At 37.7% G+C, this 25,894-nt stretch overlaps 1 pseudogene; it reads left to right on the forward strand.

Annotated features, from left to right (window-relative positions):
- The first annotated feature begins 303 nt into the window (after positions 1-303).
- LOC149207939 (uncharacterized) lies at positions 304-10,257 on the forward strand (annotated as a pseudogene).
- Positions 10,258-25,894: the final 15,637 nt, after the last annotated feature.

The raw sequence follows: 25,894 nt of genomic DNA on the forward strand, positions 1-25,894 counted from the left end.
TGTTATAGTTACGAAGGATACATTTTATATCAATAATATTACATTACATTTATTTTATATATTTAAAAAAAATATTAATGAAGCAATAAGATATAGTGCTTAACAATACGTTAGTAATATGGGATGGCAAGATCCCGGATGCGGGTGTTTAAATGGTATGATGGTACGAAGGTGGCGTTTCACATGGGCAGGTGTCAGCCCATGCACGCCACGAGGTACCTTGCAAAACGAGTGAGCTGGTCTCACGCAAGGTTTTTAATGTGGTTCTTTTACTCCTCCATCCACCTCCTGGTAAATTGTGCAATGGCGCTTCAAAATATTTGTGCTCCCGCGGCCTCCTCGCATTCCTCTGCGGTCTCTTGGCATTCCTTTGCGGCCTCTTCGCATTCCCCTATAGCCTCTTCGCACTCCTCTACGGTGCTGTTGGTAGCTCAGGGGCATTCACTCTCAGTGCCCAATTTCGTCTCTGTTTCAGGCTCGAGAGTGTTTCATAGGCAACGCGCTCAAGTTCAAAGGGCTCACGTTCTGGTTAGTCACTCCCCTTCGTGTATTTGCGCGCTTGTCAACCCTCTGTATATTGCAATGCCGAGAGAGCGTCCTAGAATGGGAAGCAGACGTGGAGGCTCCCGTGGACGTGCCACCACTCAGAGGTCTGTCCCCATCTCCCCCTCTTCCTCGGTCGAGTTGGCACCTGAGCAAAACCGTCCTCATGTTACCAGAGCTGGAAGAGGCAGAGGTCACGGGCGTGGAAGGATGGTTGAATGTGAGCATGCGGCGCATCCAACAGTCTGTTATTGTATCCCCTGCACTCTTACCAATTCCACTTTCTTAGTTTCTGTTACTATAGAAAATTGTGAAAATCTTAGCGGCCAGGCAGCAGCACATCCGGCAATTCTGCCAGAACAAGGGATAGCGCCTCCAATTGATACTCAACGCCCGGTCATGGGAAGCTCCTCCTTGGCGACTCAAGCTGCCCCTGCTGGTCCAAGCGAGCCTGCTCAGGGAGTCCCAACCGGCTCGGTGGTCCTTCACTCAGACTCGGAAGACTCTTTGCAATTTGGGTGCAGGGTAGTGGAGGAACCCTACACTACGGATGATGACTGATCTTGTATGGCATTCTACTCTCGGCAGCCTAAGAAGTAGGCGCATTACTCTGTTTTTGAAACTCGCAATTCTGCCTGTGTCAGGTCATAGTATGTGCCTATATGTCTCTGTGTCGACTGTTTGGGTCTGTATGTCTGAAAGTCCTTGTTTAGCGCTGTACAGTAGTGCAATGGTTGTTTGTCTCAGCTTGTCCCTGTTTCGCAATGTTTCGAGTCCTAGGAGAAGACGCAACAGAAGGAAGTTCACCAATTTTGGAATGTGTTCATCTGGGCTAATTGTCAATCTCATGGCAAGATTTTCAAGGCTACGACCTTGTTGTAACTTTTTGAATCTTTTTGTATAATAATAGAAGTAGACAGATTGAGAAAAAAAAAAATATGGGATGGCAGGAGAGGGAGGCATTCTCATTAATCCTGAAGGAATAATTGAAGATAGATATGCCTGTGGTTTGGGCAAGAAGACAAATAACCAAGCAGAGGCCTATGGCTTGTATCTCGATCTTTTCTTAGCTCAGGAAAAGGAATCATGGAATTGAATATCCTGGGGGACTTCCTCTTGGTTATAAAACATATGAACTATAACTTTGCAACCTAGAACAACAAACCAAATCAGATTCTCAAGAGAGCCCATGGCATGATTCCATTCTTTGGGAATCTAAAGCTTTTTCACATCCTAAGAGGACAAAACAAAGATGCGGATATGCAAGCCAACAAGGCCTGCCAAATGAAAGAGGAGTGCAACAAGGTCAATGAAATGGACAGACATTTTCCCATCCCCTAATTGCTTGGATGAAAGTCCTAAACTTGTCAACTATTTTTGACTCCTATACAAAAATTAGGGAACATAAGTCAAATATCAAGGAGATAATGACATTATTTACCCTTATGGCCCCGTTGTCCTTCATGGTTATTGGTTCCACTCCCTACCTCATGGTTCTCACTTCCCGTCCACCCCTCCTCCACCTCACTTGCCTCAGCGCCCCCTCTTTGACCTCCCTCTCCCAGCCACCTTACCCTGCATCACAGCTCTCCCTCCTCCACCCTCCATCTCGACCTCCCAGTCCCCGTCACATCCATCTCCTCATCACCTGCCCCTCCTCCTCTCCTTGTGGTTGCATCCCTCGGCATGTCAACCCACCTCACTTGCCTCGTGGCTGCATCCCTCAACATGTAAAAACACTTGGCGATTTGTGGAGTTTAAGTGTGGGAAGTATGTATCGCTCTCCTCATACCTGTATCTGTAATAGTAGCATTCAAGAAGCCACCACGCGAAATCTCTCTGAATGAGAAATGCATGTACTCTCAGTGTGTTGGATCAAATGGTTCATGCGAGGGAAGGAGAATTTGCACAAGGTGGAAGACTTTTCAAAGAACATAATAATCATGGTGGATCATTAGGATCCAGGAGGTAAGCTCGTAGTTTCTCATTTCCTCATATGGATATGCCTTTGAAATTCCTATAAAAGGTGGCATAATGGTTTTAACTTCTACAAGATGAGAGATTCAGACTGTGTCCTGGTTGTCATTGGTGCAAAGACTCCTGGGCAGAGCCTGTGTAGGCAGGGGATAATCCTATCCGTGGTGGGTATCTTGTTAACTAAGGCTGAGGATAGTCATCTTCTTAGAGGTGTGCCTTTCACTAACGAGGATTTCAATTCTAGTCAAGTTGAGAAGGGAAAGTCAATTGCGGGGGAGTGGGAGTAGGTATGCTTTTGTGAGTTCAATCTGGGTGTTCCTGGGTTCTCTACTCCTCTAGGCCATCTGTATCAATGGGATAGACTCCAAACTGATATTCAAGCACCTGAAATATCCTCTGTAACGAGTCATTCTCTCCATGAAGTATCAGTCTCTGTCTCCTGGGGCCAACGTATCCCTCGCTTGGGCAGGATGGCGGTACATTCAGAAAAGAGGTGGGTGAAGACCCCTCCTTTGAAAAAATTCACTCCTCTTGAGTGTGAGTCTTGTGACAGTGTCACTTCGAACTCCAGGATGGTTTGGCGGACCTCCAGAGGTGTCTTCAACAACAATAGGAGAATGCGTATGAAATGTAGGAGATGCAAATTGAAAAGAATCAAAAGATACGACAGTTGGAAATGATTTGTGCTATCAAATTGAGGATCTTCAAATCAAATTGGAAAGGAAGAACTCCTAGAATGTCAAGGAGACAACTAGAATAGACCTCAATCTATTAGTTTCCATGGAGGACTAGCCGACATCTTATGATTGTTTTTTGATGTTGATGTATAAATGTATTTTGCTACTAAGTCAATTTTGCAAGGTATATAGTAGTAATCATATATTAGCTCTGTTGTCTTTTGTAATTTTGGAAGGTAATTGGGCCTGGAAGGAATGTCGACAAACTATGATGCCCATGGTTGGAAATGTACTCAATTTGTAATACTCCCGGTTTTTGGCTGCAAACGGGCATAGATTAATACCAACTCATTACTCTTTACTGCTTAAAAAAAAACAATATGTTAGTAATATATTTAAAATATATTTTTGCATACTTAATAAATATCACATAAAAATAACATAAATCATTTAACTTCAAATTTCATTGCCCACAGATAAAAATAACATAAATCATATAACTTCAAATTCCATTGCCCACAAGGTGTAGAGCAGTCTGTGACAGGTGTTTTATTAAGGCACTCTGTGGTGTAAAGGTCACCAGTGTGCCGGTGTGGTCCAGGGTGAGTGCAATCCGTGGGTGATTTTGACAACTTAGATGCTTGATGTGATCACAAGTTGATTTTAACGACTTAGATTCTTGATGTGGTCCCTGGGGATTTTTCATGGCTTAGATGCCCCGGAGTCGTAGCTACTCAAACCACAGGTTAGGCGTGCCAATCATCCCAAGACTCATATAACCTAGCAAACAAAAATTATTATATTTGATGCCATTTTAATAAATTGTAAATTAAATTAATAATGAATAAAAATGACATAACAATTAATCAAACTTAAATGAAAAATTATAATAAAAAGATAATAAAATAGAAAAAATATTAATATATATTTAAATAATTAAAATCAAGTTTCTAATAATCTTCTCCAAAACATTAAATATTTTTTAACTTGATTATATTTCTTAAATCTTGTGACATTGTCTACTCTTTTTATTTAAAAATATATGAGAACTTCCATGCCACTTACCATCACAAAACTAAAGTGACCAAACTTACATCATCCATTGTTAGATTGTCCTCTTTCTCTTGTTCAAGTTGAATTGTGAGTCCATCCCACACATGATGAAGTGGAGTTCAATCTAATTAATAAATTGAAGTAGCTAACTATGAGTTATTTCAATGATCAAATTAACAATAGTGATGGTGTTTGTTAACAATTATAGCTTTTTTTCCTATCCAAATTTTATTGAATTGGTGGTGGTGGTGGAATTCGATCATAATTTCCATTTATATTAAAAAAAACAAAAGTACATATTGGTCAAAATATCGGAATGAAAATAAGTTTAGTACAAAAATCACTATTGGATAGATACTAACTCATAAACATCACAAAACTAGACAAGAGATTCCATTGTGAGGCAATCACTGCCATACAAAACAAAGAGAGAACATATTATCCAATTCCTACTAAGTAACTCGCCATCGCCAAAGCAAAAGGAAGGATAACCAAAATAGAGGAACCACCATGTACGATAAACCAACGAACCAGAAATAGAACCCGAGAGAGACTTAATCATCCAAGATAACCACCAGTGAGTCCGGAGAAGAATATGCAATAACCATATTGATTGTTTGAGCATTTATAACCGCTTAACCATTTGGGGGAACATTTGAATCTCTACCTGAATCAGAGATAATGTAGCATTCTATCTTGTTCAAATGAACCATGATCTCATCCATATCATAACGAAGGCCCTAAGCGAATTCATGAAGTATAGCCATAGTTGGTATTTTCATCTTGGAAAAGAAATTGAAAATTTGAATGTTTAAATTTTCCTCCAAATTTAATTTAAGTTGGCTTAGTATGAGTCAAGTCAGTTGGGCCCCTTCAAAGGAACCCATTCAACCCCATTTGAATTATATATAAAGGATAATATCTCTCTTCACTTTGCACATCGATCTATCACAATATGAGTTTTGTTCTAGAAAATAAAGATGGAGCAAGAAGGGTCGAAATTTCAGGAGCTTGTTCTTTGGCTTGGCACTTGATCTTGTCTTGGTTTTTGGTTTGATTATTATCTTAAAGTTATTGCTTCTGATGTATTGATGAATTTGGAACTCTCTCTCTCTCTCTGTCTCTCATAAGGAAAAAATTTTCTAGGTTTTCCCCTTGTGGGTTTTGCCTTGGCCTCAAGCCCAAATTTTCTGTGTATCTTGTATTATTGTCTCATGCTTATATTTATTGCTCTTTCATGTTTAATAGTTGTTTTTATCTTTGTCTTTTGTGTAACTGATTAATGGTATTAAATGTTTTAATGATAACTATTCATTGGAAGTAGTTACCTGTTGAAGAAAATTATTTTTCTAATCTGTGTGCCCTATAAAATTCAATAGATTTTCAACAATCTAATGGTATTTTCCCTTGTAACTGGTATCCCATTGAGTTATGTAGTAATGGTGTATGGGTGGTACATTTGGGATGAAGTTCCACCTCCATCTTTATGCTTCAAATTAACATCTAGCACGTATGGCATCTAAAAAATGTGATGCCATGTAAAATTCAAGTTATTCCCTCTCATATACCTATTGGCATCGCTTCACATTAGCCTTGATAGAGGCTGCTAGGATATATTTCTAGTTAAATATTTTTCCCTTCTTGAGAACAAACATACATTATCAGTACCTAATCTTCATACAACAAATCTGATTCTTGTCTTCTGAGTAACCTACAACACATTGTTGCGAGCAACAGATTTGATTTTCTCAATAATTTAACCTTACAAACACTATCAAATTGATTTCAAAAATTTCCCAGATCTTTCCACCAAGTCTTGGGAATATCCTTGGCAGCAAAAGAATTTTTTTCATACCATTTTTAGTGAGGTCCATTTGATGATGAGGTATCTTGTTGTATTTTGCAATGTGTAAATATGTATATGCTATTATATCTACATCATGAACATTTCTAATAGTAATATCTTTCACATCTATTCTTTTGATTATCCATTCAATGGTTTCAGTGCATGACATGTTATTTTCTAAAACCATGACTTCTTGAAATTAGTGTACACTATGTTTTCTTCTTCATTTTCAGGTATCTCCTCATAGGAAAATGTTTGATAAATCTCTGACCAAGTCTTTGACACTAATTTGTCTATTCGAAAAGTTGTATATGTATAGAGGGGAATTGATATGATCTGACTTTCAACCACTCCTATACTGCTTTATACAACTTCCTTGCTCGGTCTTTTCTTGGTGGTTGTAGGAGCCATATCTCCTGTTGACAAAGAGATGCTAAAACACTGAAGATCTACAATACCTGACATATAAAAAATATTCATGATGATGTTAGGAAAAATCAACTTAAATTACTATGTTTCATAGATTATAACAAGAGACTGCAATGTTGTAGTGCAAGTTGCAAAGGTAACCTGCAATAAGGACTAAAGCATCACAATAAGGACTAAGGAACAAACTACTGGATTGAATGCTATAACACAATATGAGGTGGGAAAGAGTATTATGGCACATAGATTAGCTTACTTATGTGTTGTGGTGGGACTAGAAGTCGAATAAGGTAGAAAAGGGAAAATAGCTAAGTATGTAGTCGTATGAAGAAAGGTTGAAAAGGGAAATGACTAAGTATGGAGTCATAAGAATAAAGCTTGTATGGGAAGGAGCATAGTGGAAAATAAAGTAGAAATAAAAGGGAGGAGCAAAAATATATAGGACCCTATGGTATGTGGAAGGTCAAAAGATAAATGACGAAAAGTTCATGAATGCACAGTGACAACAAAAATGAATAGAGAGAGAGAGAGAGAGAGAGAGAGAGAGAGAGAGAGAGAGAGAGAGAGAGAGAGATGTGATGTCTTACCAAATCCCTACTGCCATGGTTTGCCTTCCATCAATGGTGGGGTTTGCAGCAACAGGTTGTGAAAATATTAGTCTCCTTGCACCAAGTTGCCAAGGACTTAGAGGTCAAAGTGCATTAGGAAAATGAAATAGGGAAGCATTCATTATATATAATTTTTCACATGTGTGAGACAATTGGTGCATTAATTGCACTTTCACAAAGGATTTTGCGAGAGGGTTTAAGGTGATGCGACTTATCGCGATTTCACAAGTTGAAATGTAATATCAGGATTTGATTCGCAAAAGGAGGCACTGAGGGAGAGGTTATGACAAGTCTAATTAGGCCAATAGGCCTTTCTTTTAAATCAGTGGAACTCGGATTTTTGTCTACCTTTTTTGTTTAAGCGTGACATTTGTGTACTATATGACTATGACATCTGTCCAATTACAGTAAAATTATAGTATCTTCCTATGATACCTTGTGTTATCCTTGTCGCACTTATCAGGGGTCGATCCCTACACTTAGAAGTCCGTTAGTTTTTTCGCAGGATCTCTATCTCGCGAATGATTTGGCGACAGGTGGAAATATTATGGTTATTGTGGAAAACATTGAGGGTGTATAACATTTGGGTTCCCCTGTGCTAAACCTTGCACACCTTTCCCTCACTACTGTAGCCCAAAATTCCCAGTTTCTCCAGCTCTGATGGGTTCAGCTCCTCTGTCACCACCAACCTCAGAGGTGGTGGCAGTGGCGGAAAGGGAAATGACAAGGGAATGACATTGAAAGGGAATGAATCTTCGTGTGGGGAATGGGGAGCTTGATCCCTGACAGCCTGTGGCTGCTCCATCTCGATCGTTCACTCCCTGGGATTTGATCCTCTGACATGTTATTTCTTCCTTTTAAGGATGGGGAAATTGGGAAATTAAATTAACAATGACAGGAAATGAAGTAGAAACATGCTTGTAAGCATGACATTTATTACCCTTTTTATGTATATAATTTAAAGAATGACATGCAGTCAATTTGTGAAATTCAAGTAAATTTCTCTCAAATGCAGTACAATGGAAACTTCCGCATTTGACCACTTTGAGATCTTTGAAATATTTTAATGAAGAAAAACAGGCTATAGTAAATGATTCAACTTCCTTCTCAGTATGTTGAAAGGCTGGTGCAACTACAACTAGGCATAAAATCTTAATAGGAAAGTTTTATTTATGAATGTTTCTAACTCCTTTTGGAACCACAACAAATGGGCTTTAGTTCTATGCTACGGGTCATTAATGAATTGATGCAACTACAATTGATCATCCAACCTTAAAAGCTTCAGTCCATAAAGTTTTTGGTCCTTTTTGCTTGAATGCGAGGAAAGAACCATGCTTATTTGTGAAAAAAATTAGAGATTAGGGTTTTCTAAAGATTTTAAGGTTTAATAGATTACTGAATTAGGGTTTCTTGACTCTAGGGTTTTAGGCGCATAATTAGGGCACCTGTCATGTATAATGTGAGTTTGTACTCTGAGAGTTTCTCTTTGGACCAATAATAGATAAGCTTGAGTTTACCACAACTGGTGTAGGTTCAATTTTCAACACGTTTTTATATGCGCTCTACTTGTTAATCCCACAAGCTACATGTCTTATACTTGTTAATCCCAAAAGGTACACATAACATAAGTTTTTATATCACTTCGGCAAAAATTTGGGTAGAAATGGGTGTTTTCTGATTTAACATTATTTTCACTGGCAAAATTATGGTATTGTTTTTCTGAAATCTGTCACGGGATGCATTTTGCAGACTTGTGAGAGTACAAATTCAACCGATAATGTATTTATATTCTACCTATGAATGTGCAAAAAATTGGTTTGGTACATTTCTATCCCAATGGTGGTCAATGTCAAATGCAAATACATGCATTGAGGGAGCTAACTAATTGATCTATTGTCAAGGATGAGCTCATATACACGTTTGAAAAGCTTGTACCTAATATTGTGAGCTCTCTATACCTTTCTCTGAGGGTAATTTTTGAATTCAATTGAGGAGATCCTAATAGAAGGGTAAGGCCACATAAGCGACATCATGGTGGTTCTGATTTCGCTCACAAGAGATGCTTTGAGTGCCAAAGCTTCAGTAAGTGGCATGGATGCAACAGGTGGCATCTTGGATTTTGAAGAAAAAAATGTTGTTTCAAGATTGGATTATGTAAATGGTAGCGAAAAAACATATATAGGTCTCATCTGCTTTAGTTGGATGACAAACTTGAGTATGAGAATGGGGGTGATTCATTGAGAGAAAGAAGAAATGAGGCTAGTGGATCTCATCCTAAGGCTCTTAGTACTGTCAAAGTTATGGTTTCTATTATTTTGCTCGATCACACACCTTTTGTCTCCATTAGTTCTATTGTGATTCTTAGGAAATTGAAAAATGGTTACTGCACACCTACAGATAAGAACACTTTGGTTGAAATTGGGGGAGAAGTCGAGGCTATTGCAGCTGTAGAAATGGAGTTGAAAGCATTTTTTGATGAAAATACAAGTATAGAGTTCAAGGAATTGCAGTGAGTGGAAAAAATAGGATAACAGTACTAGAAATTGATCGAACCCGATTGTTAAAGGTGCTTCTTGAAACAACACAACAACTAAATACTAAAAATACAGATAATTCAAATGGAATGGTTACTGTTCCAGTAATGGGAACTGATGGTGGAATGGATTTAACTAGAGTCCCAACTAGTATGAATTCCAACATTCTGAGGCTAGATATGTGAGTTGTATATGGAGAACCTCATCCGTAGGGTGTTCATGGCATTCTAGTGGTAGGACCTTCAATGTTTCCAGGAAGAAAACCTCCACAAATGATGGGCCCGAGAGGTGTCCTTAGTCCCATGGGTATTATGGGAATTCTTGGACTTGGTGGTGTTCCCAGACAAGGGATGACATTTAATGGTCATCCTGCTATGCAAAGGCCACCAATAGGACCATATCCTAATCTACTTCCAACTCTATCTTCCAAACCAGGGAAAAAGAAATATGAAATCAAAGATATTGAATCATTGCTGAAGAAAAAATTATTTAGGGAGTTGCAGAAGTCCAAGACCAGTAGGAATTTATGTTTGCATCTACTATTGATTTTTTGGTTGTTTGGCTCCATGTGCTTGTATGTTTCCATGCTGTGATACTTCACGCTATATGGCCTACTTTTTGGGTTGTGGAATTAATTGACATCTCTTTGCAATGTTTTACTGTAACATCCTTGGTGAAAATTCCATGTAATCAAAGTAAATAAAGGAAAAATAATAACCACGGTTGATGGAACACTTATTCCAAGCTAAATGTTGGGCAAGACATCCTAGTGGGTGTTAATTTGGTTGTTTATGGCTAAGGAAATTGGCAAAGGCAATGGCTAAGGCTTTGGAAAGGCAAAATGGCATTTTGGCACATTTATTTATGAACATAATGGAAATTAGGAGAAAAGGGAGGTGAAAGGTCACAGGTTGCATGTGAGGAGGAAATTGAAGGAAAATAATAGAAAATGAAGAAAATAAAGGCCTCATTCATAAAAAGGCTTATGAGGATTAGTTGGTAACCTTTTGTCAGTTCAATTTTGGAGCTCTCTCATTATTCTCTCTCTCATACTCTTGGAGACAAAATTTTATTGGAGCACTCTTGGTGGGTGTGGCATACTTGGATTCTTGGAGCAAGAAGGAAAAGGAAGAGCAGGAAAGCATAAGAGGGCATCAGGATCAACATATAAATCAGATTTTCTTGCAAGTACCAAGTTGCATGTGTGTTTTCTTCGCTAGTTTTGGCATCCATGGCATATGCATGTGGATTCTTGGTCATGACATGTCATTGGCATGGAGGATTGCCTGGATTGACAGTGGATTTACTAGCCTTTCCATTTCCTGGATAGCCATGGTGATTGTCGGTTTACTTTCATTACTTGTTTTTTGTTGGTTCTCATGTTTCCTTAGCTTGATTTGAGTTAATAGTTCCTTGAAGCCCTAGTTGGAAAAACACTCTAGAAGCCCTGTAATAGCTTGGGTTGAGTTACTAGTCCTGGAAGCCTTGGTTGGAATAAACGCTATGGAAGCCCTAGAAGGCTTGGACGGAGACTAATCTGATGATGGTTTTGTGATGTCCGACTGCGATGTGGAACCATTATTTGATGGGTTGAGGTGGATGGCCTCTGGAAGCCCTCAATGAGTTTTGATTGATGTGCTCTATGAGATCCCACATTCATGCTTGGAATATGGCATGAGGGTGAATGGATGAAGAGATATTTGGCTTAACCATTCTACAGTCAGGTGGAAAGTAGAAGTCCCGTCCCGGGTTTGGATTTTGCATCATTAATGAGAGGTTATTTCTCCTTGTATTTCTATGAGAATTTTGATGGATTATATGTGGTCTATATGGTTGTATTTTCATGAGTATTTCTGCTGCTATTATTCTGGTTATGTATGTTTTTTTATGACAACAACCATTTATGGATTTCATCATATTTTTACTTGTAATTGAATGATCAATGTATCTATGACCTAATGGATGGAATGACAGTTGATGTATTGAGGGACCAATGGCTCTTAGCGATTCTCAGCTAAGTATGAGACCCCTATGCTCAGAACTATTATTTATAGATGTAGATTACATATTTGTGATATGTTTGACGAAATTCCTGTAATGGCTAGTAGGGGTCCAGTCAAGGTCTTAAACAAGTATTTTCTTTAATATTGTCATTTCCATGTTATTTTACTATTTTTAAGAGATGGTTCAATTATGGGAAGTGACCTATGCTCTGGGCTTGAAAAAGTGGCTCAAATCCCGGGGTCGCTGGCATAGCACTAACAAATATATTCTATGGTTGTTGGCAGGTAAGCTTATGAGAGCGACTTTGGGTTTTTGGACGTTGTCATGCCTATAGCATGAGAGCGACCGAGGCTTAAGTTGTCCAAAATTTCAGTGGGACCCAAGGGAAAGCTATTTAAAGTATTGGATTGGTTCATGAGGGTCCTGTAGCTAATGTTGATTGTATGTATGGTGTGTTTCCGTCGGTTCGACTTCCTTAACGTGGCTTATGAGGTCGAATAACATCATAGTGGCCTCTCATCGCATGTTCACCTCGACTAGTCGGTTGCTTGGGTAGATGTGGGAGGAGGGTGTTACAAAGTGGTATCAGAGCATGGTTCACCGCTCAGATTGGATGGGCTATGTGTTGGTCATGCATGCATGTCAGTTGCATGTGTCTCTCACCCTTGAAGTCCATGTGCTTGTTGCATTTTCATGATGTTGTTCATAGTTGTAGTGATGTTGTCATGTGACATTTGAGGTTGTTATTGTGGAATGAATCACTGTGAGTGTATGACTGGTTACATGTCAATTTATGTCGCTTACATTTATTATTGTAGTATGCTTGGTTACATTCTTGCATGTTTGGTTACATTCTTGTATGCTTGGTTGCATGTATCATTCTTGAAGGTCTGATTTCAAGTATTGTTCACTCATGCTTGATAATATCTGCTTATGCATATGTGTAGTTGGTTACATATTGCTTATGCATGTTCATGTTTGCATGTGGTCAAGAGTACAATGATGTAGTGGTTGTTGTCATGCATGAGGTCGTGGTGTATGTTGTTGTTAAGGTCATGCATTGATGATTGGAACCTAGCTAGAATGATTGTTTCATGGTCATGTGCTTATGTTTTATGTTTCTATATACTCTCATGATTATGTTATACATGTATCACGTTGATTTGTTGATCTTGAAGACAAGGTATCCTCCCCGAGCTATGTTAAGGTATGTTGGTTTATTGTGATTTGGTTTAGCTGACATGGTATAGATTGTAGGAAGAAATATCAAATGGCTAGCAAGATGGTTGACTACAAAGACTCTCCCTATGAATCCGAAGAGTAGTATGGTGTTGGGAACTCTTCCTATTTGGTAATTACACTGAGAAACTTAAAGGAAGAAATAAGGATTTGTAAGGCAGATAATGACGTAATCATGCAGGCACAGGAGAAACAAGCAGATGTAAATGTAGTGATACTTTAGAGTTTGTCAGATTTTCAGTGACAGGGACCACGTTGGATCAAATATGAGCAGGAGGATAGAACTAATGGGGCATATGGTAGTCGGTCACATGGTGGTCATAGGTCAAATAGAGATAACACAAGTATAGACGGTAGATTGTTGGACACTCTGGATAGGAGAGGGGATAGACACAGGTATTATTCTAGTTCTGATTCAGATAGGCATCATGATCATCATCATTATCATCCTTACAGGAGGAGTGATAGGGTATACTTGCTAGATGGATTTAAGAAAGCAAAGGCACCAAAATTTTACGGAGAGATGAAGAAACCACGGGATGCAGAGGCATGGTTGCTTGGCATGAGGAAATTCTTCAGTTTGCATGACTATTCACAGAACATGAAAGCTAGAGTGGCTACATTCAGTCTCAAAGATAAAGCATACATTTGGTGGGAAGATGTGAATAATTTCAGATTCATTTATGAGGAGGATTTGATTTGGAATGAGTTTGAGTGGCTATTCAAGAAGAAGTATTTGTTAGAGAGATACTTTGATGACAGGGCAAATTTTTTTTATGACCTAAAGATGGGTTCTATGACAGATGATGAGTACACTAGCAGATTCTTGGAGTTGTTGATGCACATGCCTTATCTTACAGAGGAAAATACCAAGATTTATAGGTTCATTAGTGGGTTACCGGTTGCATTTAAAGACATGATTGAGTTCGATGAGCCTAAATCATTGGAGGAGTCCATTCAGATGCTAAGGCATTGCTATGAACAATCGAAGCACATAACTGAGACTAAGCCAGATTGGAGAGGTAATGCAAAGAGAAAAGGAAAATGGGACATAAAGCGAACAAGGCCTCAGGATACAGGTAACAAGGAGAATGTTGCATCACCTAAGAAGTTCAATGCATCAGATAGAGAATAAGGATTCCAATCATGATAGCAAAACAAGGAGACAGGTTGGAAGCCTATATAGTGTTGGAATTGTGGCAAGGATCATCGCAGGAGAGATTGTCTGCAGAATCAAGGAGGTAGACCTAAGATATACAGTGCGCAGGAGGCACAGACTGTTGGGGATGTTGGTCAGAGTATTCCACGTATCTATGCAGCATTAGATAACAAACATGCAAATCATCAGGCATTTATCATTGAGATGGATGGTAAGCTTTGTGATCAAGTTATTTCTATTTTGATTGAACCTGGATCTAATTATAGCTATGTTAGTCCTGACTTGGTGGATAAGTGTGGTTTGAGTAAGTAATTTCATGCAGAATCTTGGTTAGTGCAGTTGGCTATAGGTATGAAGAAGCGAGTTCATCACTTGTTGGGTATGGATTGGTTGTATCTTCATAGAACCAAGGTAGATTGTTATGACAAATCCATTGAGCGCGTTGATGAAAATGGAGAACCAAGAGTCTTACAGGGTAAAAAGAAAGCTACATTAGTTAGGATGGTGACAACTATGCAAGCAACGCGTAGTCGCAGGAAAGGGTGTAAGCTATTTGTAGAGCATATTTCTAGTGATAAGGGTAAGAAAGTTGAAGATGCGGATGTGTTGAGCAGGTACCCAATTTTACAACAGTTCAAGGATGTATTTCCTAAGGGCATTACAGAGTTTCCACCTCACACGGAGGTAGAATTCTTTATTGAGTTAGTGCCAGGGGCAACTCTAACATCAAAAGCACCTTACAGGATGAGCACACCTGAGTTGGTTGAGTTAAAGTTGTAGTTGAAGGAAATGTTGGACAAGGGATACATTAGACCAAGTGTATCACCTTGGGGTGCACCGGTATTGTTTGTAAAGAAGAAAGATGGTACTATTAGATTATGCATTGACTACAAGAAGTTGAACAAAGTAACCATCAAGAATAGGTATCTGTTACTGAGGATTGATGACTTGTTTGATCAGATGAAGGGAGAAGTAGTGTTCTCAAAGATTGATCTGAGATCCGGATATCATCAGGTCCGCATCAAAGAAGAGGAAATTTACAAGACTGTGTCCAAAACAAGGTATGGGCATTATGAGTTTGTTGTAGTTCCATTTGGTTTAACTAATGCTCCAACTGCATTTATGTGCTTGATGAATAGTGTGTTGCGTCCATATTTGGATAAGTTCGTTATTGTTTTCATTGATGATATACTGGTATATTATAAAATAAGGAAGAGCATGCCAAAAATTTAGTAGCAATGTTGAGGTTGTTGAGAGAGAATCAATTGTATGCTAAGCTCAACAAGTGTAGTTTCTTTCAGACTGAGGTACACTACTTGGGGCATGTTGTCTCCAAGGAAGGCATTGTAGTAGATCCAGAAAAGATAAGAGCCATCATGGAGTGGGTAGCTCCTAAGAATGTGGATGAGGTGAGATCCTTCATGGGTTTGATAGGCTACTACAGGAGGTTCATCATGAACTTATCACAAATTGCTTATTCTATCACATCATTGCAGAGGAAAGGTAATAAGTTCGAATGGAAAGAGGAGTGTGAGGCTAGTTTTGAGCAGCTCAAGCAGTTGTTGACACATGCACCAGTGCTAAAGATTGCAGATCTAGACAAAGAGTTTGTAGTATGCACATATGCTTGCAAGAGAGGACTTGGTGGAGTCCTTATGCAGGATGGACAGGTGGTATTCTATGAGTCACGGAAGTTGAATGAGCATGAGCAAAACTATCCCATGCATGATCTTGAGTTCACAACGATTATACATGTATTAAAGATGTGGATCCACTGTCTTCTGGGTAGGAGGTTCACATTGATGAGTGATCACAGTGGTTTGCGATATCTATTTGACCAACCAAATTTGAATGGTAGGCATGCTCAGTGGTTGGCTATGATCAATGAGTTTGATTTTGAGATCAAGTATATCAAAGGTAAAGAGAAAATAGTGGCAGATGATCTTAGCAGGTGGATACATGTAAATCACTTAGCAACTATGAGCTCATATGGGACATATCTAAAAGATAGGATCTTGCAGGTAGGTCAGCAGGATGTTAGATATATGGATATTGTGCACATGTTACAATAGAGTACTGGTAAAGGTATAAGTGGTGGTACATGTACATGTATAGGTGATGGTATAGGTACAGGTATAGGTACATGTGATGGTATAGGTACATGTAGTGGTACAAGTACACATATAAGTACATGTAGTGGTACAAGTACAAGTACATGTAGTGGTACAAGTACAAGTAGTGGTACAGGTGCAGGTGCACAAGATGTGGATTATTTCCTTACAACAGATGGATTGGTCAGGTTCAGAGATAGGATATATGTGTCGGACAACAATGAGCTCAAGAATATGATCTTGAGGGAGTTTCATGCGAAACCTTATTTAGGTCACCAAGGTTATTAGAAAACACTGATAGTAGTGAAGAGATTTTACTATTGGCCGAATTTGAAGAGGGATGTAGCAGAGTTCGTGGCTAGGTGTTTTGGTTGTCAACATGTGAAGGAAGAATGTAAGCATCAAGGTGGACTGCTATAACCGATCGCGATCCTAGAGTGAAAATGGGAAGTCATTTCCATGGAATTCATTACAAGTTTGCTGAAGATAGTGAGACAACATGATTCCATCATGGTTATTATGGACATGTTGACGAAGGTTGCACATTTCATTCCGGTGACGTCTACATTTTCAACCAACAATGTAGCACAGAAGTTCATCTGAGATGTGGTTAGACTGCATGGTGTTCAGAAGAAGATTGTGTCAGATAGGGATGCAAAGTTCACTTCCAAGTTTTGGAAGGAGTTGTTTGCAGGTTTGGGCACAGAGTTGGCCTTCAGCACAACTTATCATCCACATATAGATGGACAGAAAGAGAGGGTCAACAGGATATTGGAGGACATTTTGAGGATGTATGTGATGCATAAGCATCAGAAGTGGGAAGAGTATCTATCCTTAGTAGAGTTTGCATACAACAATGGGTATCAGGAATCTTTGAGAATGAGACCCTTTGAGGAATTGTATGGACGAAGATGTAACACTCCCATTAGTTGGAGTGATCCGGTTAACAGGGTATTGATTGGACCAGATATGTTGGAAGACATGGAACAAGAAATGTAGGTTATAAAGAAGAATCTAAAGGCAACACGGGATAGGTAGAAAAAACTATGCAGATCGGAACATGTTATTCAAGGAGTTCTAGGCTGGGGAACTGGTGTACTTGCGCATCAAACGAAGAAGAGCTACTTGCAGATTGGATCATGTGCCAAGCTGGCACCACAGTCTTATGGACCCTTCAGTATCATTGAGAGGAATGCTATCAAATTTCACTGTGTCTGAAAATGAAAGTCCATGATGTTTTCCATGTGTCATTAATTAAGAAGTATGTTAAAGATGTTGAGCATGTGGAACCAGATGGAGAATTCCAACTAGAGCCTCAGTGTATGTTACAGAAAAAGGTGCCCATGCTCCAAAACCGAGAAATCAAGCAAGTTAAAGTGAAATAGAAGCACTTTGGGACTGATGAAGCTACATGGGAAATGGTGGATCAGATGTACGCTATGTATCCTTCTTTGTTTTTTGGTTGAGGCAAAGTAGTTTTGTCTTGATGTTTTGGTGTGATTTTGGTATATGCTTTGGTATATGTTTCGATATATGTTTGGTGATGTTGGTTTATGTACATATGTATATGGATGTAAATACTGCCATGAGCTATGTTATAAAGATCCAATAAGCGGTATGGGTGTCATGTCATTATGATGTTATGTTGTTATATTTTCATGTTGGTTTTCTTATTATTAGGTTGATCATTGTAAATATTGCAACGAGCTAAGTTATAAAGCTCTATCAATAGTATATTTTGTGTACAACAGTTTTGTGGTTATATGTGTTGTTGAACACCGAGGATGGTGTTCCCCCAAGGGGGAGGGTTCTGTAACAACCCTAGTGAAAATTCCATGTAATAAAAGTAAATAAAGGAAAAATAATAACCACGGTTGATGGGACATTTATTCCAAGATAAGCGTTGGGCAAGACATCCTAGTGCGTGTTCATTTGGTTTTTTATGGCCAAGGAAATTGGAAAAGGCTATGGTAAAGGCTTTGGAAAGGTAAAATGTCATTTTGGCACATTTATTTATGAAAATAATGGAATTTAGGAGAAAATGGAGGTGAAAGGTGATAGGTTGCATGTGAGGAGGAAATTGAGGAAAATAATAGAAAATGAAGAAAATAGAGGCCTCATTCATAAAAAGGTTTTTGAGGATCAGTTGGTAACCTTTTGTTAGTTAAATTTTGGAGCTCTCTAATTATTCTCTCTCTCTCATACTCTTTGAGACTTAGAGTTCTCTTGGAGCACTCTCGGTGGGTGTGGCATACTTGGATTCTTGGAGCAAGAAGGCAAAGGAAGAGTAGGAAAGTACAAGAGGGCATCGAGATCAACAACTACATCATATTTTCTTGCAGGTACCGAGTTGCATGTATGTTTTCTTCACTAGTTTTGGCATGCATGGCATATGCATGTGGATTCTTGGTCATGATATGTCATTGGCATGGAGGATTGCCTGGATTGACAGTGGATTTCCTAGCCTTGCCATTTCCTGGATATCCATGGTGATTGTGGGTTTTCTTTCATTACTTGTTTTTGGTTGGTTCTCATGTTTCCTTAGCTTGGGTTGAGTTATTAGTTCCTAAAAGCCTTGGTTGGACAAACACTCTAGAAGCCCTGTAACAACTTGGTTTGAGTTACTAGTCTTGGAAGCCTTGGTTGGAAAAATGCTCTAGAAGCCCTTGGTGGGTTGAGTTACTAGTCCTGGAAGCCTTGGTTGGACAAACGCTTTGGAAGCCCGACAACAACTATGGGTTGAGTTACTAGTCCCGGAAGCCTTGGTAGGAACAAACGCTCTGGAAGCCCTGGAAGGCTTGGATGATGTCAGACTGCGAGGTGGAATCACTATTTGATGGGTTGAGGTGGATGGCCTTTGGAAGCCCTCGATGAGTTTTAATTGATGTGTTCTACGAGATCCCACATTCATGCTTGGAATATGGCACGGGGGTGAATGGCTGAAGAGATATTTACCTCAACCACTCTACGGTCGGGTGGAATGAGGAAGCTCCATCTCGAGCTTAGATTTTGCATCATTAATAAGAGGTTATTTATCCTTGTATTTCTATGAGCATTTTGAAGGATTATATGTGGTCTATATGGTTGTACTTTCATGAATATTTTTGCTGCTATTATGCTGGTTATGTATGTGTTTTATGACAACAACCATTTATGGATTTCATCATGTTTTTACTTGTAATTGAATGATCAATGTATCTATGATCTAATGGATGGAATGGAAGTTAATGAATTGAGGCATCAATGGTTCTTAGCAATTCTCAGCTAAGTGTGAAACCCCTATGATCAAAACTGTTATTTACACATGTAGATTACATATTTGTGATATGTTTGACGAAATGCCTGTCATGGCTAAGTAGGGTTCTATTAAAGGTCTTAAACAAGTATTTGCTTTAATACTATCATTTCCATGTTATTTTACTGTTCTGAAGAGATGGTTCAATTCTTGGCAGCGACCTGGGCTATGGGCCTGAAAAAGTGGCTCAAATCACAGGGTCCCTGGCATAGCACTAACAAATTTTGTCTCCGATTGTTGGAAGGTAAGCCTGTGAGAGCGACTTTGGGTATCTGGACGCTGTCATGCCTATAGCATGAGAGTGATTGAGGCTTAAGTTATCCAAAAGTTTAGTGGGACCCAACGGCAAGTTGTCTAAAGTATTGGATTGGTTCTTGAGGGTCCTGTAGCTGATGTTGAATGTCTGTATGGTGTGTTTCCATCAGTTCCAATTCCTTAATGTGACTTAGGAGGTTGAATCATATCATAGTGGCCTCTCGTCACATATTTACCTTGGCTGGATGGTTGCTTGGGTAGATGTGGGAGGAGGGTGTTACATTTACAGTTTAAAACGAAAGGAGTAATGGATGAATGTTGTCCTTTCGTTTAAAAGAAATTGATTATTGTCCTCATTATTGTTTCTACACTGGATTTTGAGCATTTGAAATGCTAAGCTTTTAATTTTTTTGTATGAATGTTGAGATTACGAGGGAAAATATTATAGATAAATATACATTTTTATTATGTATTACTTCCCACTTCTTCCTTGTGGAATTATTTTGTTGTCTTTGAATGTACTTAGATTTATTTCATTGGTAAGTTATTTTTGTTTAGGCATTGTTGATATTAGTTTCTTGCAGGGAGATGTCAAATGAAATCTACAATACTATTGCGTGTGTAATTGATGGGATATATGAAGGTAATTCCACAGGTAAAATTTAGATTACAATAAGTAACCTTTCAAATAACTTTATACTTATTGTCATCTTTGTACGTTGATATTCTTTTGTTCGTTCATGTTTATATTCATGGGTTTTACTTGGTCTCTTTTCTTCTGCGATTCACTTAAGTGCTTAACAACATAATTTTGTTGAAGGTGATCCTGTTACTCCAATACGGATGCTGAGCTCCCTCTCCTAGCGGTCCAGAACATAACTATTATATGTTATACATTTGAGCATTAATTAATTTTGTACAAGTTTTCCAAAATATTGTTAAATTATTTTCAATTTGCATGTCCTCAACTGTGTAGGCAAAGAAGACTATGATGACTATGGACATTATCTCAACTTACCCCATATTATCCCGTTTTTTCCTATGTTTCCTAATATACCGGTATCTATTTTTTCACTGTCAATTATGTTTTCACATCAACTTCTTTAGTGTGCATTCTATTGTCTCCATTTTGTTTGAAAGTTCAGTACTCTTAAATTTTTTTTGATGGTAAAGTTTTGGTACATGATGTAATATCTTCTTCAAATGTTTTAGACATCCTGAGTTGGATAGAAAATCACCACACTTGTGTTGTGGGCTATAACGATGCTATCGAAAGATGTCACTGCTTCTTCTACGGAGTGAAAAATAAATTCTTTCTTAAACCATTTATGTAATCATAAGGAGATGGGATGAGAGATAAATACTATAGGATAGCCCCACAAATTTAGGGCTTTGTTCATCTGCCTCAATTGCCTCTTTACATCTTAATGTCTCCCCTACCCACCTTTATGTGCATTATATTGTCTCTGTTAATGAGGTTATGTACTTTTCTCCTTGTATTGATTTGTCTGCATGGATTCCTCATATATATTCCATAAACCATCTCATAATAACAACATAAAGACTTAAGAAATGGACTCCTCCTCTATGTTTCTTGAACCATCCCATAGCAACTCCATATTTTTTTTTTTTCTCCTTATATTGATTTATCTGCATGGATTACTCTATATATTCCTTAAACCATCTCATAGTAGCAACATAAATAATTAAGAAATGGACTCCTATATGTTCCTTGAACCATCCCATAGCAACTCCAGAATATTTTTTGTTTTTTTTGGGAAAGACATATTATAGAATCTCTTAGGATTTTCACCTGGCTTCATCTGCAGTCACTCGGGTGTTTTGAACTTGGGTCTGCATGTTAATACAAGCCCGATTGCCTCACTTCTTGCTGCTAGACAATACTCCCATGGGAGACTCCACAATAACTTATGAAAATAGGCTTACACATCCGTGCATGATGCATTTATGTTTATGTGAATTTCTTAAAATATGCTGTTAATTATTGTCTTCCTTATTTCTCTCACTAGTGGTGATATCATTGCGTATGGATGTTTATTTTTGTGTGTGATTGATATAACTTGCGCATTGTCTATGTATGTTAGCTTGGAAAATTTATTGCCTCATGTCTTGTCTCAACCTCTTGATATAAACTCATTGTTAGTGAACATTGATAGGTCATTTAGCCACTGCTTTATTTTTCCATTTTTTTCTTTTCTTCAAAGATCAATCCAACAAGAGAACTTATAAAATGTGTGTTCTGTTTTTCAGAATCTCCAAGCAACTTGTTTCTAATGTCAGACATAGTTGTTTCAAATGATGACATGGTTGAACCTGCCAATCACATTTATAGTTCTAAGGTGATTTCAACTGAAATATGAATCATATGTTGATATTTGCATCTTCCATCATTTTCTGATAATGACTATGTAGTAAGGTATTTTAGCTAATGTAGAATCTGACACTTTTTTAATGTTAATAACAAATTTTCAGGGTCATCTGCATAAGAGACCAAGAGCAAGTAGTAAGGATGTTGTACCAGGTGAACAGATGCATGATCAGATCCGTGTGTCGGATCTCCCTCCTCACTCTTAACTTTATCTTAAAATTTTCAGTTGTTACAGGATATTGGTTTTATAGTCAGTTTGCTTATATCCTGTACTTTTTTGTTTCGGACAAGTGAAAACTCTGATGGTTACTTTTTCCTGTTTTCGGATATGTTTTGCTGGAAACAAACACATAAAAAAACAGATCCGTGGGTCGTTTTCCTGTGTTAAAAGGAGGCCCATGTTTTATTTTGACATGTTTTAAAAATCTTTTGACAGAGTTGTCCTTAGTAGGCAACGATACAGTGCTGAAAGTAAGCGAGAAAGTGCTTATTTCTTTTTGGTTGGACTTGATGATTCAAGGGGAGTATGACTCTCTCCTTGAGGACTGATGATGGTCTCAAGATCACAGAAGCTGCTGGAATGTTAACTCATGTGCTTGTAACTTTTTTATTTCTTATAAAAAAGTTCGCTTTTTTTCCTCGGAAAAAAAGGATGTTGTACCAGGGTTTCTGTTGCAATGACAACACTATTTGGGTAAGTTAAACAAATCTTGAAAAATAATTTTCGCCTTATTTGTAGATTTTTTAGTTTTCTGTTGGGATTGTTATTTTTATTTATATGGTTTTCATAGCTAATTGAATATGTTTTTTATTGGCAGGTTCATGGTGTCGTTGTATTTTCTATAAATTGATTTTTTGTTTTTTTTTTAACAATCCTATGTAAACCGTTTATCAGATTTACCTATTCTAAACTTCATTATATTTATTTGGGATATTTAAAGCTGAAATATGATTACTCTTTGACAGATATTTATCATGGCTGACATTGCCATGGGCAAAATTTGTTCGACGAAACCATTTGCTTTGGGGCACTTCTATGTGATCTGGTGGTGGTGATGTTCAATGGAATCGCATAATTGTCAATTGAAATAGACAAGCTCCCAGTGTTTTACAAGCAGAGAGATTTCAAGTTCTACCCAGCCTGGGCTTATTCACTCCCAACATGGGTTATGAGAATTCCTCTGTCCCTGTTGGAGTCTGTTTTGTGGATCATTATCACATATTATACCATAGGTTTTGCCCCAAATCCTCAAAAAAGTTGAATCACATACATGTTTACTTTTGACAGTTCCCTCACATTAGGTATACAAAACTTTTAAAATGTTAGTAGACTTGGTTAGCTTTGAAAGGCTATTCCACCCTCGGGGTTTACGATTGGCTAGCAAACATTGGAATCTAGACTTCTACATTAAATCTCAAAATCTTCATCCTGAAGGGGTACCATCTATGACTTAGCCTCTTCTTCTTCATCATCAAGAACAAGGTAGGGGTTCTTGTCTATTGGTTGGAACTTGTAAAATGTGAATATATAGAAGGCGAGGCTTACAACAATTCAACAACATGTCATAAGAGTCTGTTGGTTTTATTCCACATGAAACAATGATTTACAAAGAAATGTTGTGACAATGTAATTCAATGTAAAAATTCTTGGTAGTGTTCCCTTAGGCAAGAAACTAAGACTCTGTTGGTTTTCTTCAACGTGAAACAATGATTCACAGAGAATGTTGTGACAATGTAATTTGGTGTAAAAATTCTTGGCAGTGTTCCCTTGGGCAAGAAATTATAAAAGTAATGGATTTTATTTTTTCATGAGGAATTTGTTGAAGCTATGTTTCTTAAATTCATTCTAAAATAATGGATGAAATTGAAGAAATTGAAAGAATAATCTTTATACAATATGAAAAAATTGAATATATAAATTATTTTGTTATAAAAACTTAAATTTAATATATTAATTATTATTATTTTTTTATTACAAAAACCGAAGTAAAACTTTTTCAATGTAACAATCCTATCGACGTTTCTTTGCACTTTTTAGGGCAATTGCTAGTTAACAGTCTTGCAAGGAAATAACTCACAGTGTGATAAGGAGTTTGAGAAATGTTTTGCCCAAAGTAAATGAATAGTGTTGCGATGTGCTAAAGCAAAGTGCGATGCGACAAGATATAAAATTGTGTGATGGGCTCATCAACAAATATTTAGCAAGTGTAAATTTATATTACTTAACACACTAAGAAAAGAAAGACTTTTATTACTTGAAAGTTCAAAGTAAGGGGACTCCAAATTTTAGAATATGTAAAAAATTTGGGGCAATTTTAGCAGCTACAACAACTTCATATAAAAATAATAATAAAACTATCAAGCTGTATGATAATGATTGTAAATTGCTAGAAAGTGACCAGGAATGCTCCTAATGAAACCATAAAACATGATAAGATAAACACATGTATGAATCTTATTAAAAGAAAGAAAAAATATCATATTAGTTAAAAGCAAGAACAATGATTACACTTCTCTAAGTCTGACCCTAGAAAGTGTTGGAGGAAAATTATGATTCATAAGACTAAAGAAAACCATTTGATTCCCTTAAGAACTGGAATATTTACCTTAAAAATCTTTATGATTCCCATAACACCATGAACGCCATTTTGAATGCCTCTATAGAAGATGATATATTTTCTTGGAAGACATTGGGTTTGGTATCAAGCAACTCACTAATGGGAAAGCTAAGAACATTGAAAGCTACCAAACTGAAAATTTTAAAATGGGAGAACCTATTCTCTTCTCACACATACACAAGCTCTTTAATTTGGTAGTGAGGCAAGGCTTCCCTAAGCCTTCGATGCAGAGCCTTGTCGTGTCTATCTTTAAGAGAAGGGATGAAAGAATTCCCTCTAATTACATGAACATTATGATTTGCCACATTTTAGCCAAGCCGTATGAGCTTATTTTGGAAAAGAAAATTAGCCTTTGGCTTTAAAGCCAATATAAAAGAGTTAAAGACCAAGCTGAGTTTAGGAGACGTCAATCAACCGTGGACCATTTTGTTACTCTTAGGATAATTGTAGAGGAATGATACAATAATAAAATTGATCTCTTCTATTGTTTTGTTGACTTTAAAAGAGCTTTTGATATCGCACCTAGAATAAAACTATGCAAAAGGATGGAAGAGGTAATGATTCCTCTTGAGTTGAGTAATTGTGTGTCAATGTTGTATGAGAATGTTATTACCAAGCTTAGGACCACCAAGTGTTGGTGAGAAGAAATTAAATGCAATATCATAGTCAAGCAAGGATGTCACTTATCTCCTACCCTTTTTGGCATATACATTGATAAGCTAGAAGAGTGTTTGGGAGATGTAGGTTTTGTTGGTACCATACTCACTGGTATGGTCATAACTCTTCTACTATATGATGAAAATATTGTTCCTTTGGCATGGAGCCATTATAGTCTTTGCAACAACTCATAATCCTCTAATATTTCTGCTCCAAAATGGGTATGTTTGTTAATACCAACAAAACTAAATCCAAAAAGATCACCTATGATACTTTCATTCATGGCAACAACTCTTTGGAGGAAGTTCCTTCATACAAATATAATCAACATCCATCATAAGCTCAATTGAAATTACAACAATGAGAAAACGATAAATGGAGGTTAAAGAGCTTATTGAGCTTGAAAACAATTATAAGTTAATAGGTCTTTGGATTTGGGATTAAAAAAAACTCGTCTTTGAGTCTCTCGTCACTCTTGTTATTTTATATGGATGTGAGGTTTA

Source organism: Pinus tabuliformis, chromosome 1_2 (genome assembly GCF_031772625.1).
Source record: "Pinus tabuliformis cultivar Carrire ecotype Pingquan chromosome 1_2, CPIR1, whole genome shotgun sequence".
Lineage (NCBI taxonomy): Eukaryota > Viridiplantae > Streptophyta > Pinopsida > Pinales > Pinaceae > Pinus > Pinus tabuliformis.